The sequence below is a fragment of the Coccinella septempunctata genome, chromosome 7 (assembly GCF_907165205.1).
Source record: "Coccinella septempunctata chromosome 7, icCocSept1.1, whole genome shotgun sequence".
NCBI classification, from domain to species: Eukaryota; Metazoa; Arthropoda; class Insecta; order Coleoptera; family Coccinellidae; genus Coccinella; species Coccinella septempunctata.
The window spans coordinates 19,106,243-19,123,305 of NC_058195.1; the positions used below are offsets into that span (position 1 = coordinate 19,106,243).

At 41.2% G+C, this 17,063-nt stretch overlaps 1 protein-coding gene across 2 annotated transcripts in view; it reads left to right on the top strand.

Moving 5' to 3' along the window:
* LOC123317522 (protein tweety) overlaps positions 1–17,063 on the top strand; it is a 148,569-nt gene continuing 131,506 nt past the window's right edge. For both annotated transcript variants that reach the window (XM_044904096.1, XM_044904097.1), the window contains exon 1: positions 1–125. The gene's annotated coding sequence lies outside the window, so the exon portion shown is untranslated. The remainder of the gene's footprint in view (positions 126–17,063) is intronic.

The window sequence follows — 17,063 nt, forward strand, 5'->3', positions numbered from 1 at the left end:
AAGCTAAAGTTTCCTTTTCTCTACAGCAGTTTGTGTTGTGAGAAGTGTTACAAGTTGCTACTTGGTGATTGTGTGTGTACTTGATTATTGTTTTGAAAATACGTACAAATATATAAAATTACCAGGTTAGTAATTGATTATAACATTATACTTTCCATACGGTTCTTGTCATTGAAATATTATAATTTTCATTGATGTTTTTCTAGTAGAAGCCAGTAGTACACACTTCTAGAATTTCTGAATCATGACAGTCGGCGACGATTGTTTGATGGTACATACATACATTCCTCATTCAAATCTAGGCATTGAAATTAATTTTCCAATAAAATTTATCTGGCATCACCTTTTCTCGTTCGGTTTATTTCTATTTACATTATTTAATTTCAAAATTCGGAAATGCACCGCTCTAGATACAGATTATGAATTGATTTATGAGTAACACACCCTAAAAAGGTTACTTTAGCGGCGCAATAATTTGAAATACATTGTGTTGATTGTACTAGGAAACTAGAGGGGTAATATTTGTCTTAATTCGAGGGGAAGCTTATTATTTAAAAAATCTTAATTTCTACATTTCATCGAATTCTTCAGTGCAAATCAAGTTAATCTCTATCGAACAATAACAATTAAAAAACTTTATTCTTCAAATTCATCGTTATCATTTCTTAATTTCACCTTATTGTGAAAACTTTTTTTTGCGTGTCCTTATTGATCATTCACAATCTACTTACATATATATGGTATCAACTCGTGTATCAAGAGAATTTGACGAAGCTCTCAGCATAAAAGTAAAATGTCCAGCTACAGTTCTATTCGTACCTAACCAGTCCATATTTTTGAGACTCTTGTTGTCGGGTTCTTCAGGGAATATGTTCTGGATGGATGTTTCTGCAATCCAAAGATTATATTATCTTTTTTTATTTATAATCTTTGCTGCAATCGTTTTTAGTATCTTGTGGAGACGGATTTGATGACATATATTATCACGTATGAGATTTCGAGCTCTCTGCAGTCTTCAATTCGTAACGTACCATGGTGCATCAGCTGTCAATAAGTATTTTCGATTAGAATCATTCAATCGCTGGGCTGTTTACTTTTAGTCTTTTGGATTTTGCACAATCCTATAGTTGTACGCCGTACGACCAGAACCGCTTTGTACAGACTGAGACCTCGACTGAGACTAAGCCTCGGACTAAGCTTGTGCTGGATGGACAATTTTATTTTCTTTCCAATCAATCAGTACATCTTCCAGAGTTTTCATTGTAATGTTGTATTTTTGCTCGAACGTGTTTCTCCTGTGTGAGTCCAACATCGAGATAATCCATTCATTTTCATAAAAGCAGGCGCTGGCCATGGAAATTTGACACATTCCAAACTGTAGTGTATAGTAGTATAGTTATATAGTTATAGAAATAAAAAAATGGTGAATTGGCAAAATTTCTATTTGCAAATTACTTAAATCGCGACAGTTTCGAGATGGGATTTATCTCTTCTTCAGGCTAAAAAAAAAAATTACAAGACATTGTAAAACAAAATATGACAAACTACACCTAATAAAGCTTACCGAAATAAATACTTTTACAATAATTGGTAATTCAAATGTTTCGACATCACACAGGCACTAAAAACTGGATTAGATGGAACCTTCTAGAATTCTAAATATAAACAATCAGACATGCTCCAACGACGAGGTTAGTTGTTATAATCCAATTTCTTGTGTTCACATCAACTTTGTATCCTAATGGCCTACCACAAATCATTTAATATTTAGAAATTAAATTGCAATAAATCTGGCTCAAATTATCAATGTCGGTCCTATAATTTACAGAGTTACACGTCTTTATATAAAACATTTCGGCAAAAGATCTTTTAATATAATTTTTCTCTTTGTGCAAAATTTCAACATTATCGAGATTAAAATCGAACATGTGTCCTGTACTAAGATGATGATAGACTAGGGCCGTACAGGACACATGTTCGATTTTAATCTCGATAATGTTGAAATTTTGCACAAAGAGAAAAATTATATTAAAAGATCTTTTGCCGAAATGTTTTATATAAAGACGTGTAACTCTGTAAATTATAGGACCGACATTGATAATTTGAGCCAGATTTATTGCAATTTAATTTCTAAATATTAAATGATTTGTGGTAGGCCATTAGGATACAAAGTTGATGTGAACACAAGAAATTGGATTATAACAACTAACCTCGTCGTTGGAGCATGTCTGATTGTTTATATTTAGAATTCTAGAAGGTTCCATCTAATCCAGTTTTTAGTGCCTGTGTGATGTCGAAACATTTGAATTACCAATTATTGTAAAAGTATTTATTTCGGTAAGCTTTATTAGGTGTAGTTTGTCATATTTTGTTTTACAATGTCTTGTAATTTTTTTTTTTTAGCCTGAAGAAGAGATAAATCCCATCTCGAAACTGTCGCGATTTAAGTAATTTGCAAATAGAAATTTTGCCAATTCACCATTTTTTTATTTCTATAACGATTTCCTGGCAATCTTAGTACTAGAGTATTGTAATAGTTATATAGTATGAAAATGTGAGGTTATGATTGTCAAAACACTCGGGTTTTTAATCAGCATTATGTTGTCCGTTGTATCTAAAAGTCTTGGTAATTATATGTGTTTCTCATAATGTTAATTTACATCAAAAAATAAATGAATTCGAAAATATGTGATGAACATATAGACGAAAGAAAGAGTTTCCTTTGTCGTTGGATGAACATTATTAACCCTTAACTACTAGCGTACCAAATATGTACTGATTACTGATTACTGATTGCTGGGTGTGTTGGACGGACTAACCCAAACCTGCCACCGCGACCAACGGTCTATTGTAGCACACAAGCATGCTCAAAGAGCTAAATCTCTCCCTCTAGTCCCATCCTACCCAAAAAGGAGATGATGTCGGAGGGGGAGTGATTCTTGAGTTCCTCTAGGATCATCTTCGGAGAGCCGAAAACTCCGAGTCTGACCCTGTCTGCCGCCGGGCAGTCACAGAGGATATGCTCAATTGTTTCGTCTTCCTCTAAGCAGAGTCTGCAGAGTGGGTCGTTGACGATCTTGAGTTTTTTGAGGTGGGCTCTGAGTCTGCAGTGTCCTGTAAAAACCGCTATTATGGATCTCAGATTAGTTCTAGAAAATTCTAGCCAGCGACTGGTGTATGGGCTGGGAGGCACTGAAATAGCCCTATGCGAGTGACGCAATCCAGGTCGGTTGCGCCAGTACTCTAGGACCTTTTGCCTTATCCAGCTGTTGTTTCGGTCCCTGATTAAGGAATTGGGAATTCCTATGCTAGGTTCCGGGCCAATAAGCGTTGATGTCGCGCTTTCTCTGGCCAGAGCATCCGATACATCGTTGCCACTGAAGCCAGAGTGTCCAGGTATCCAAATCAGTTGCAGTCTGTTCAAACTTCCCAATTTGGTGAGTTTAGATCTGCACTCAAATACCTGTGCCGAGTTGCATTTGTCAGCCGCGAGAGATTTGATCGCAGCTTGACTATCCGTAAGGATTTTTATCGATCTGCCCGCCCAGCCACTGTCAAGTAAATGGCCTGCGCACAGATCAATGGCGAAGATTTCTGCCTGAAAAGCTGTCGCCGACTTTCCCAGACTAGCACTGAGTTTGGTCAGCGGTCTACGGCTGTAGACTCCGGCTCCAGATCCCTGACTGGTTCTGGAGCCATCAGTAAACCAGCAAGGTCCTTGTAAATAGAAATCCTTGTGATGGAGCCATTCGTCCCTGCTTGGAATCACAGAAACGAATGTTCCCTCGGTGCTGGTTCTTGTGATTATTTGATCAGTTCTCATGCCCATCACCACGTCAGCCTCCAGTTGGGCCGACAGACGACTGGGCACGAAAGTGAGTTTGTCAGGCTCGTTCACGGTGAGGTGGTGGAGCCTGTGGGTTGCTAGTCTTGCCTCTCCCTGGACAAAAATGTGAAGGGGAGGGAGGTCTAATAGCATCTCCATGGACGAAGTTGGAGTAGAGCGGAATGCCCCCGAAATCATGAGGCAAGCCGTTCTTTGGAGTTTGGTAAGTTTGTTTTGGGTTAGAACGCGTTCAGTGCAGGACCACCAGGCGACACAGCCATAGGTGACCAATGGTCTGATCACCGTGACGTATAGCCAGCGGAGCTGCTTCGGCGCTATCCCCCATGTCCTTCCACAGATCCTTTGGCAGGCCCATAGGGAGTGCCTGGCTTTGTGGACGACTTTTTCCACATGGGAGTTCCATAGAAGCTTCCTATCCAGGGTAATGCCTAGATATTTGGCTTCCTCTACGAGTGGAATGGTCTTACCGTAGAGAGTTGGAGGAAGGATTTGAAATTTCCTTCTCCTGGTAAAGGGGACAATCAGGGTCTTGGAGGGGTTCACCCCTAACTGCTCCCCATCACACCAACCCTGAATTACTGTTAGTGTTTCCTGAAGAGCATCTGAGATGGTTGCATCGTCATTGCCCTCCAGTAAAACAACTATGTCGTCAGCGTAAGCCTGGACATATACGTCAAGCGAGCTGATAATTGCAATTAGATCATCAACCAGAAGTGACCAGAGAAGGGGTGATAGTACACCTCCTTGCGGACAACCTCTGCCTGCTTTGAATCTAAGTGCTTCGCCACAAAGCGTGGTTATGATGTTTCTGGAGCTCAGCATTGTGCTGATCCAATTCGATATGGTAGGAGGGACACCTCTAACCTTGGCAGCCCTCACTAGAGATTCAGTAAGGGCAGCATTAAAGGCTCCCTCAATGTCCAGAAAGGCAGCCACTGCAATCTCCCTGGAGTTGAGAGATTCATTGATCCTGCCGACAAGATTATTGAGGGCAAGATCTGTGGATTTGCCTTTCTGGTAGGCATACTGATGAGCACTCAGGGGATGCTTCCGTAGAATCACCTCTCTGACGTGCTCGTCTAGTATCTTTTCAAGAGTTTTCATCACGAACGAAATTAAACTGATCGGTCGGAATGATTTAGGCTGTGAGTCTGTTTTTCCCGCCTTGGGAATATAAACGACTTTGACCTTCCTCCAGTTGGATGGTATAAAATTCCATGCCAAGCTGGATCTGAAGAGCCTAATGAGGTAAGACATTAAGAATTCCAGTCCGTGCTGAAGTAGAGCTGGAAATATTTCATCGTCACCTGGCGCTTTGTATGGGAGAAAGGATAAAACTGCCCTTCTCACCGCGCTCGCAGTGACAAGTTTGTTGACAAATTTCCAGCATTCCTTGCTGGGTCGTTTGAGGCGACTGGTGAAGTTACCTTCTTCCGCAGATGCGGAATCAATCAGCACGTGATCCGGAAAGTGTGTGTCAGCCATGATCTTAAGGGTTTCCGCCCCAGAGGCCGTATAGGTGCCATCTGATCTTTTAACAGATCCCAGCGTCAAAGACGGCTCTCTGGAGAGAATTTTATGGAGTCTTGTCCAATACCTCAGCCCGATTTTTCGTAACAAAGGTTGGAACAGAGCCCCGATTCAATACAAAAAGCGCTTCTTCTAGAATGAAGTCAAATAAGTGCTCACCTCTTTCGTTGATGTCCGTGCTACCCCACGTAGTGTGATGGGAGTTGGCATCGCAAGCAACGAGGAGTTGAAGGTTTTTCCCCCTGCAGAAGGCAACTAATTTTCGCACTTCATTTGGCGGGGGGAACATGGTATCACCAGGGAAGTAGGCAGAACAGATGACCAGTTCTTTAGTGCCCGTTTCCATGGGAAGTTTTACCAGGATGGATGTTACATCTCTGGAACAGAATCCTGTAAGTACAAAAATGTCAATAGTGTTCCTGACAAAGATACAGGACCTGGGTGATTCCCCAGATCCAAGTGATATTACCTTGCCAGGAAGGTTACTGAGGCCGTTGATTCGGCCTCGGGAAGTAACCCAAGGTTCCTGGATGAGGGCGATATCTATCCTCTCGTCCAGGATTCGTTTTCCAAGGAGGTAGGATCCAGCCTTGGAATGTTGCACATTAGCCTGCAGGCATTTGAAGAGCCGCGCCATCACTAGATGTTGCGACTTACTTCTTTCTTCCCACCGCCGGCCCCTTCCTGGCCGTTTTACCAGCCTTGGGAAGAGCCCCGGTGGGAAGGGACGCCTGCGGCGCTTTGCTCGTCGAGGGAGCAGAGTTAGACCTCTCTCCCTCAGCGAGCTCACCTTTGGAGGTGCCAACAGAGGTGGAGGGATTGGCCCCTCCTTCCTCTTTCTTTGTTTGGGTGTCCGACTCTTTGTCGGCACCCATGCCCTTTTCTTTGGCCCGGAAGGTAACCCTCCCGAAACCGTAGTAGGGCATCATGTTCAAGGCCTTGAGCCTAGACATGGAGCTCTCATCTACAGAGAAGGTCCATGTCCGGCCCGGCCCTGAAACCTGGTGGTGTAACACCGCCCAGCTCTCTGCTTCCAGGTCTGGGTTCATCACACTCAGACCTGTCAGCACCTCATCCTGTGAGGGTCGATCTCCTAGTGGAGGATCAGGGATGTATGCAACGCATACGTAGGGCTTTGGCAGCTCCGTTCCCTGAACGATGCGGAGGTTGGCCCCATCCCACGGCTTGATCTGCAACACGCAGTTTTCAAGCCACGAGACAGTGGCCTCGTCCGCGCATCTAATCATAAGCCAACCCGGCTTATGAGTGCAGCTCAAGAAGCGGATTCCCGCTCCTTTTTCCTCCTTCCTGAGGGTATGCCTCAGGATGGCGCCCTGGAGCAGGTCCAGCTGCTCAGCTGACAGATTGGCCTCAGGGTCCCTGTCGACAATGCCGACCTTGATCCCTTCCACCATCTCCTTGTAGGTCACCCCCTTGCTGACCGTTCCCCCAGGACAGTGCTTTTTCGCACTGGCACTAGGAGTACTGCCATCAGAGCGCAACCTCTTCGGAGTTTTGGCAGCAGGCGTTGGGAGGTTTGGTTCCCTCTCCTTTGCTGCTGCCTTTTCGGCGCCCTCACGGAGTACTGTCGCAAGTGCCGACTTGTAGTCGGCACCTGATTTCAGTAGCCGTTTCAGGTGCCTTTTGGCTGCTCCCGCCATTCGCCTGCGTTTGGAGGTGAGATTCATCTTCTCAACCTCCTTAGCGACTACAGCGATTGCAGCCTCGGGGATACCCTCCCCTTGTGCGGTTCCGGATTTCTCCTCCGCGCCTAGGGTTGGGTTTGTAATGGCAGAATCAGGTTTCACCCCGATTTCTGCACATTCCTCTTTCGAGGTTTCGGTCGTCGAGATAGGATTGATCCCCGTCTCGACTGGTTTTGTGTTTGTGTTTGTTTCTTCGGTATCCATAAGCGGTCCCACGAGAAGGGAAGAAATAAATGTCCGCCAGGGCAGTGCTCCCTTACCCTGGTAAGCCATATTGAAACCGGAGGGCGGCAGGTGTCCGGAGTTCGCCTATTAGGAACTCATCTTAACCCAATGAGCTACTCAAAGAGGAAGTTCTTCGGCATAGGATGTTCCACCTTGAACTAGGGTATGTAACGTTGTCACTACCTATACGTCTCACAGACGGCTTCATATAGATGGACATATTTTTTTAAGTTTCCACAGTTTTAACTTTATGAGCTGTTTATATGTTGCCTTTGTTATTCTAGAGGCGAAACCTATGCTCAGAAATGAAAAAAAGTTCAATATTCAGTGAAAATCACAATTTTCCAATGTAGTCTGGAATATTCAACATTTTGGCAAAGATTCTTTGAAAAACTGAAATTCAATTGAAATACTATATAAATAAGTGATTTTTCTATTTTTCTTTATACAATAAGAGTTGGACGGAAATCTATTCACAAGAATTGATCAAAAACAGGTATTCTGAAAAAACTGACAATGCCTGTATATCACGAATTTTTACACATTCCGGAGATACTTTTTTTGCATACTCTAAGCAAATTGGATTCTGGCATTCATAACAAACATATGCCTTCCTTCTTTTCTTCTTATGAGAGCAAATAGAACAATTCTTTCGTTTTTTTTTTCAATGTTTTCACACTAATTTCAAGTATTTTCAGCCCCTTTTTTACCTAGTATTTCAAAAATACTGAGTCGTAATTTTTCATGCCAGCTTTGGATTTTTCGACGTCTTCTGTTAATTGTGGTAATAGGTACTAGATTTTGAGAGAGTTTTTTCATTAAATCAGATCTTTCTTTCTACAAATTTTCTGGATAACTATTATATAAAATGAACGAGTTGACAGTTCCTATGGCTCGAGCTGTTAGGCCTGGAGCTGTGATAATGAAGACAACAATTCTGATTGTATTGTGAAGTTTGTGCTGGTATTGTGTTGTAAATACCTGTTTTCACTCTCTCTTTTGGGTATGTTCGAATAGACCATAGGCTAAATAAATAAATATGGATGAGTCTATAAAATATCGCGAGTGGTTACCGACGAGACCTACGACTGGAATCACTTCCAGCTTCATCAAACCACTTCAACAAATGTATTTCGAAATTTTTATGGATATTTTTACACTTTTTGACGAACTAGTTCGGCAATCTATCGTTATTTCAAATCACTAATGATACGACTCAGAGAAGGTCTCGTCTTTTTATTATTACGTTAACGCTAACTATACGTCTAAGGGACGGCAATCGATCTTTCAATAAAAATATCTAGAAAACTAGACTATATACGACAATCAACTTTAGGGTACTAAGTTAGAGTGGAATAATGATAAATTACGTGGAAGGACTATGACATGAGTTGAAAGGGACTAGGGAGAGGTCAACTGACGAATAGGATGAGGTCGTGCCGTCTCTGAGACGTATGATTAGTGGTTAAAGGTCAGTTCATATTATCCGTCCGTCTCGGTTCAGTTCAGCTCAGCCAAAATATCTTTCAATGTGTTTTATATGGACTAATTCATACTATCCGTCTCCGACCCTTCAGCACCTATCGGCACGCTTACGGCCGTCCGATGGTATTCTTCCAGAGAATATTTTGCGGATGGGCTGAAGGGCGTGGTCGGACTGAACGGGACTGAACGTATAATATGAATAAGCAACCGCTCAGTTCAGCTCAGTCAATCGCCGGTTTTTCTTTGTTGTGAAAGCTTTTTTGAACTAAGTTTTGTTTTTTGTAAATTGCGAAATTTTTTACAGTATAAGTATAATCGAAATGATGAAATGTTCATTCTAAAATAGCCATGATATGTGGACCAATTTCTTTTATAATGTCCAATATTCACCTTCAACTTCCCTCTTTTAAAATATTGGTTAGACACCCAATCTTTTTACCGACTTTTTGTTCCTCTTCATCTTCGTCTAACAATAAAATAATGCAATAGCACATAATTCTTTCAGGCGAAACTGCGGCAATTTTGTTTTTAGCAAAAGTTAAAGGGTTTACGTCCTATGAGATAAGGCACGGAAGAGAAATAACGAAAATAATAATACTAATAATTCAAAAATAATTTTTAGGGTCCTTTCTTGTACTGTTTTGATCAAAATGAAAGGCTTCATGTGTCACGTGTTGGTCGATTCGAATGCAGCCGAAGATTCACGACACACGAAGCGGAAGATGACTGAGACGATCGTGACTGATAATATGAACGCAACCTCCGTCAACGGCTAATGATCCTTCCGCCGGCCTGAACTGAGCGGAACGTATAATATGAATCGACCTTAAGGGTTAACGTTTATACAAACTGTTTGAAGGGATTTCTTATCTAGTTGATTGCATGCAAAGGCGAGAATCAGGATTTGAATTCATTTATTTATGGTATAGAAGAAAATTAAATTATTGACACATAATATGTAGTTGTTTGAGAAGAGTTACTGTTGGTAACTCTTTTGGACTGAAGGTTGAAGATGTTATGACCAGATACTAACCAGTGGCGGCTCGTGACAGTATGAGATGGTGAGGCATATCAGAAAAAACACGAACCTCAAGGGATCGCCAAAAACGGTTTGCTATACTTAAGCAAAGTTCGCAATGAAGGATAAATGTAAATAGCTATCAGGAATTAATTAATATTTTTATTTTTTGAAAATCGGTTCGTTATATGCGAAAGTTCGCTGAAAACGGAGCCTTTATAAGCGAACACTACTGTATGCATTTTTTTTGACAGAAGGTAGAAATCATCAAAATAAGTCGTCCAACCATAAATTGTCTAAATAAAATATCCAAGATGACTGAGCCACAGCCCCTCATTGGATTTTAAGTACGGGACTGTGGAAGGTGACTGCGACATCGCAAAAACGAAACAAAACATAAACATATGGCTAGACAATAAATGGTTCAGTACCAAGTTCATCGGATTAAATGCATAAGTTCACTTTTGAGAGAATCATGTTGTATTGTGCGATTTAGGGCGAAAAAAAATGTAGAAAATCGAGGCAGTTTCTTGAAAGTGCTTATGTTAGTTATGTTGAAAAATTGCTATGATGTTTCCCCATTTCATTCCATTTTTATGACGATTGTTGGAATCTTCTTCTTCTTCTTCTTTTATTGTGCTTGGCAGCGGGGCCATCTACACATTGAACACTTCAATCTTCAAAGAACTTAATATTTTAATATAATTTCAAAGGGTGATAGATATAGACTTTTATTTATTATATTTTATATAGTACAGAGGTAAGTTTCAGCTTCAGGTGAGGAGGGGTGACACATAAGTTATCACTTGGGAAACTGAAAGGATACACAGGGTTAGCTTCACGGAAATCCACATATCTCAGCTTTTATCCACAAGAATTCAAAAAACCGTAGAGTCATTTGTATACTAACAGATTTTCAGAGAATATCAAATCTTGGGTGTTAAGAGGAAAAGGCATTTTAGCACATACTTTAGAAAGGTCGTCATATAGTTTTCTGCTGTTCGTTGAGAGAGCATGAAAAGAAAATGTGGTGCAAATCTCCTCTCTCTCCACATTCACAAAGGTCGTCTTTGACCTGGATCTTAGCTAAGTGGGCAGGTGAACAGCAGTGGTTTGCCCTGAGTCTGTTCATTATCGTCAGATTGTCTCTAGGGAGATCAATTGAATGGAACCATGGTTTTTTATGGAAGTGGGTCATGTTAATCATAGTAGAGTAGAGATGACCCCTAAGGAGGGAAGGGGCCTGTTCCGGTATTGCTGGTTTTACTGGCCCGCAATCGAATAACAATAGAACTCGAACGACTGGACCAATAGGCATCGTCTCTGAAATACTGACAGTACTGTTCAGGAATATCGGAACAGACGGAAGATCGTTTCCATTCCGACCTCCACTTCTCCCATATGTTTCGTTTAAATGAGGGCCAATGTTCTCTTATGTCTTCTTTGATAGGAAGGGGCTAGGGAGTTTGCTACCTTCCTTAGCCAAACGGTCTGCATGAACATTGCCTGAAATGTTTGTATGGCTAGGAACCCAGACGAATTCAATATTACGGAGGGACTGAGAAAGTGTAGAGGGTCGGTTTCGGATTGAAAAGGTTATAGTATCATTATTGGAGTGGGGGAGCCAGTTTTTTGTCTCTTCAAGGGCGGACTTGGAGTCTGAAATGATGACAGTATTATTGTTAGCCGTTTCTTCAACTATAGACAGAGCTTTATCGATCGCAATGAGTTCAGCGGATGAGATGGAGAAGTACGAGGGGACGCGCCCACTGTATGAGATGCCCTCTGAGCTGAAAACACCTATACCAACCTGGTCCCGAAATTTTGAGGCATCTGTGAATAGACGGGAGTGATGGGGAAACCTCTCTTCACATCTCTCAACAAATAAATATGAGTTTTCCAAGTCCTCTTTGCGAACGTTTAAAGAGCAATAGTCGACATCAAGGTAGTGGACGGACAAAGGAAACTGAAAACAAGAAAGACGGCAAGAGGAGAAGAAACAATTTGTCTCAGGTAGCAAACTGAGAGCCTCTAATGAAGGTGGTACAGATCGACCACCCCATGCATAGTGCTAAGATGACAGCAGTGACATCTTTTGAAGGAGGGGATTAGGTGATATTCTAGCTACCCTAGAAACAAATTTGGCAGCCAACCAGTTACGACGGTGGGAAAGAGGAAGTTGTTTACTCTCAGCAAGGTGGACTTCATGTATCCCAAAGCCACCCGGATGGCAGAAAACTAGACCCTATCAAGTCGAGACAGAATGGGCTTGGTACATCTTCCCAAGAAAATAGACCCATAGTCAAGAAAGGGAAGAACTATGGCTTTGTAGATAGTTAACATGGTTCGGGGGTGTGAACCCCATCATGTACGACATAGGGCTTTCATGACGTTAATGTTTCGGTTGGCTTTCAAACACATGTTTTCGATATGAAGGGACCAGTTCATATTGACATGTAAGGTTACTCCAAGGTATTTGGTGAAGGTTTTCCAGGGAATTGTACTAGCAGAAAGTTGAAGCGTACGGAGATTGACCAAAGTTTTTCTCTTGTGGAAGCACATAGCAGCAGACTTCTCTGCCGAGACAGTGAGTCCCCTACTCTGGGTCCATCGCTGCAATCAATGCCTGGGTCATTCTTTCAAAGGCGTGTTTAAAGGATTTTCCAGACGATATTATTGTGGTGTCATCCGCATATTGGATTACCTCAATGCCTGGGACGTTCAAAAAGGAGGACAGCCCTTTAACGAAAAAATTAAAGAGAGTGCAGCTATCAGGGGAACCCTGGACTAGGCCTAGAAAAGATGTTTTGGGGCGAATAAGTTTGTTAAAACAAGGGTATACCAAGAAAACCTTCCTTCCCACGGTCAGTTTTTGCAGGACATTGATCAGCTGGACAGGAATTCCTTCTTTCAGTAAAATAGATTGTAAGGTATCAAATCTTACAGTCATACGCCTGTTTGATATCCAGAAAAACAACGACGGAAAATTCATCCCTAACAAATGCTGTGTAAACGGAGGTCGTTAAGGCAGTCAGAGCACCAGTGACAGATTTACCCTTACGGAAGCCATATTGGGGCTCAGTTGTAGGGGTTTTCAGCTCGTTAATTCTCTCCAATCTTGTTGCTATAAGGGATGCAAAGATCTTCAGCAGACATGAGGTGAGAGCTATTGGCAGGTAGCTATTAGGGTCATGAGGGGGCTTTCCAGGTTTGCAGATAGGAACTACAACTGTTTCCGTAAGAGATGAGGGAATGTCAGAGTTTGAGAGTAATCCGTTGAATATCCGCAGGATTATAGTTTTACCTTGGATGGGTAGATGTTTGAGCTTAGAATACGTTATGCCATCCTTACCTGGAGTCTTTTTTACTGAAAATTACTTTTGACAGTTCACACAGAGTGAAGGGAGGTAGTGAGATCGAAGATCCACGGGATAGAATACTAGTGCCCGACGGGCCATTATCAGTATCGTGGATAACTAGCTGATGGCGTGAAATATATAAATTCGCATAGGACCATTATCAATTGAGAAGATTGGGACTGAATGAAATGAAATATGAGTTCACCCTTATTATCTAATTATGAACTCAAAGTACTGCAGTAAAACAAGTTGCTAATAATGGCAATCAATTTGTTGAAAATTATCAAATTTGAGGAGCCGGCGTGCATTATGCAACATGCAAAGAAGGAAAACCAACAACACTCGTGTGTGCGCATGAAGGTTGCATGTTTTCCGTCATTCATCTCTTCCGATCCATCCTGAAAAATTACATGATGCGCGTAGGATGAACGCCTGTATGTGGCGAGTGTGGTCGATATCATGCACGAACGACTTGCGGATGACATATTTAGGGCATTGGATGAGGGACAATCCACGATATTGACCTTATTAGATTTTGCCAAAGCATTTGACACTCTCTACCACGAGCTCTTGTGTGCTAAATTATCTTTTTACGGTTTCAGTGTGGGTGCTCTGCGGTTCTTTCGATCTTATCTCGTTGGCAGATTTCAGAGAGTTCGTGTAGGTGATGTTTTCTTATATTTCCCCCGTAACCTCCGGTGTTCCGCATGGTTCAATCCTGGGACCTATGTTGCCGATATGTATAGGGTAGTTATGTATGTGATGATGTACTTTTATGCAGATGATGCGCAGATTCGACTTTCTTCCCATCCCTCTTATGCTGATGTAGCGGTGACGAAGATCAATGCAGATTTGTCCAGATTAGTAGAGTACTCCAGTGCCAATAATCTCAAGTTGAGTATCCAGAAGTGTGCCTCGTTGCTTTTTTCTAGTGGATCTCGAATTAATTCGGAGCAGATTATCGTTAAAGTTGGTGATGAGCGAATTCCGTTTGCTAACAGCTGCAGGAATCTTGGCATCATTTTCGACTGCAGACTGAGATTTGCTGAGCATGTTGCGCTGCTCGTGAAGAAGTCGTACCTTACACCGAGACATCTATATAGGAATTGGCGTATTCTGAGTTTTGGTTCGCGTAAATACCTTTGCGAATCCCTTGTGATGTCTATTTTGAATTATGGCTTGATACTGTTCTATCCTTGCTTGGACTCCACAACTAAGTACCGACTTCAGAAAGTTCAAAATGCATGTTGTAGATTCATATTCGGTTTGCGCAAGTTTTCCAGGATATCTAGAAAAAAAAAGGAACTCCAGTGGTTGAGACTCGATTGCTTGTACAGATTGCAGCTTGCTGTTTGAATTAAAAAAATTTTGACTTTGTCAAACCCTCCATATTTGCGTGATAAGCTTTTTTTTGGAGGAGATGTTCATGATGTGTCTGTAAGGCATAGGAATAGGCTTATGCTGCCCCGGTTCAGATACCGGTGTGAATACAGCGGCCAAAGATAGCAGACCAAATCTCCGGAAACACCCGAACGCTGACGCCAGTGGCGTACAGACTGATTCAGTTTGCATCATGAGAATTGGATGTATAATGGGAGACATAGTTCAATTATCAGTATATTGAGGACTTCAAATCTTCAATCGTTGTTTTTTCAGATTAAATCGGATATTGAGCGTTCGAATCGGATAGGTTCATTGAAATTTCTACTTTCCAATTACAAAATCCTATTTCATATGAAAACGTGAATCCTGCATCATAAAATTCACAGGGTGTATTCTTTGGGGCGAAAGCATCAGATATTGATTAAAAAATTCGACTTCGGATGCGGCTCCGCGGTTGAAATTTCAACCCTTAACATAGAAAATTCGTATTTCATGAGAAAACGTGAATCCTGCATCATAAAATTCACAGGGTGTATTCTTTAGGGCGAAAGCATCGAATATTGATAGAAAAAATTGACTGCGGATGGGGCTCTGGGGTTGAAATTTCAACCCTTAACATTGAAAATTCGTATTTCATGAGAAAACGTGAATCCTGCATCATAAAATTCACAGGGTGTATTCTTTAGGGCGAAAGCATCGAATATTGATAGAAAAAATTGACTTCGGATGGGGCTCTGGAGTTGAAATTTCAACCCTTAACATTGAAAATTCGTATTTAATAAGAAAACGTGATTCCTGCATCATAAAATTCACAGGGTATATTCTTTTGGGAGAAAGCATCAAATATTGATTAAAAAATTTGACTTCTGATGGGGCTCTGGAGTTGAAATTTCAACCCTTAACATTGAAAATTCGTATTTCATGAGAAAACTTGAATCCTGCATCATTAAATTTCACAGGGTGTATTCTCTGGGGCGAAAGCATCAAATATTGATTAAAATATTCGACTTCGGATGGGGCTCCGGGGTTGAAATTTTAAACCTTAACATTGAAAATTCGTATTTCATGAGAAAACGTGATTCCTGCATCATGAAATTCACAGCAAATATTCTTTGGGGCGAAAGCATCAAATATTGATTAAAAAATTCGACTTCAGATGGGGCTCCGGGGTTGAAATTTCAACCCTTAACATTGAAAATTCGTATTTCATGAGAAAACGTGAATCCTGCATCATAAAATTCACAGGGTGTATTCTTTAGGGCGAAAGCATCGAATATTGATAGAAAAAATTGACTGCGGATGGGGCTCTGGGGTTGAAATTTCAACCCTTAACATTGAAAATTCGTATTTCATGAGAAAACGTGAATCCTGCATCATAAAATTCACAGGGTGTATTCTTTAGGGCGAAAGCATCGAATATTGATAGAAAAAATTGACTTCGGATGGGGCTCTGGGGTTGAAATTTCAACCCTTAACATTGAAAATTCGTATTTAATAAGAAAACGTGATTCCTGCATCATAAAATTCACAGGGTATATTCTTTAGGGCGAAAGCATCAAATATTGATTAAAAAATTTGACTTCGGATGTCAAACCCCGGAGCCCCATCCGAAGTCGAATTTTTTAATCAATATTTGATGCTTTGGCCCCAAAGAATACACCCTGTGAATTTTATGATGCAGGAATCACGTTTTCTTATTAAATACGAATTTTCAATATTAAGGGTTGAAATTTCAACCCCAGAGCCCCATCCGAAGTCAATTTTTTCTATCAATATTCGATGCTTTCGCCCTAAAGAATACACCCTGTGAATTTTATGATGCAGGTATCAAAAGGATTAAGCTCTGTTGGAGCCCTTTCCAGGTTTTCGGGCTAGTGGTGGTGGTCGGGTCCGGGTCGCTCCTTGGCTCCCTGCCGTCGGCGTCGGTTGGATTCCTGCTCCACCCGCACTTCCTGTCGGAGCAGCCGGTGTTCCTCTGAATTTCCCATGTACTTGCGTACAGTTCTCGCCGTTCCCAGCAGTACCGCCTTCTGCATGGCTCTATAGATATAGATACAAAACTAGGGCTTTGTTTTGTGATCAGGATGTTTTTTCCATCTAAACATTGTTGTTTTGAATCATTTAATATTAATGAAATACTTTGTTAGAGTTGCTTTATTTTGTTCGAAATTTATAAAAAAATATGACAGAATTGAAGATTTTGCAGGGTGTATTTCATGGTAAGGTTTTTTTAACAGAGGTATGACTGGTGAGAATAGTTTTATCGAAATTCTCACGTTTCAAAACACCTCTATACAAATAATACAGCTTTGAATATAGAATACAAAAGTACATATTGAACTATTATATATCAAAGTTGATATTTCCATACAAACAATTTTTTTGAATCTGATAAAAATTGTACAAATTGATATACCATATATATTGCATCGCAAGCAGTTGAATGTTGATTTCAGTTTTCTGATCTTTCTATCCATTCTGGGGAAGTACTCTGCAAAGTGTGAGAACTT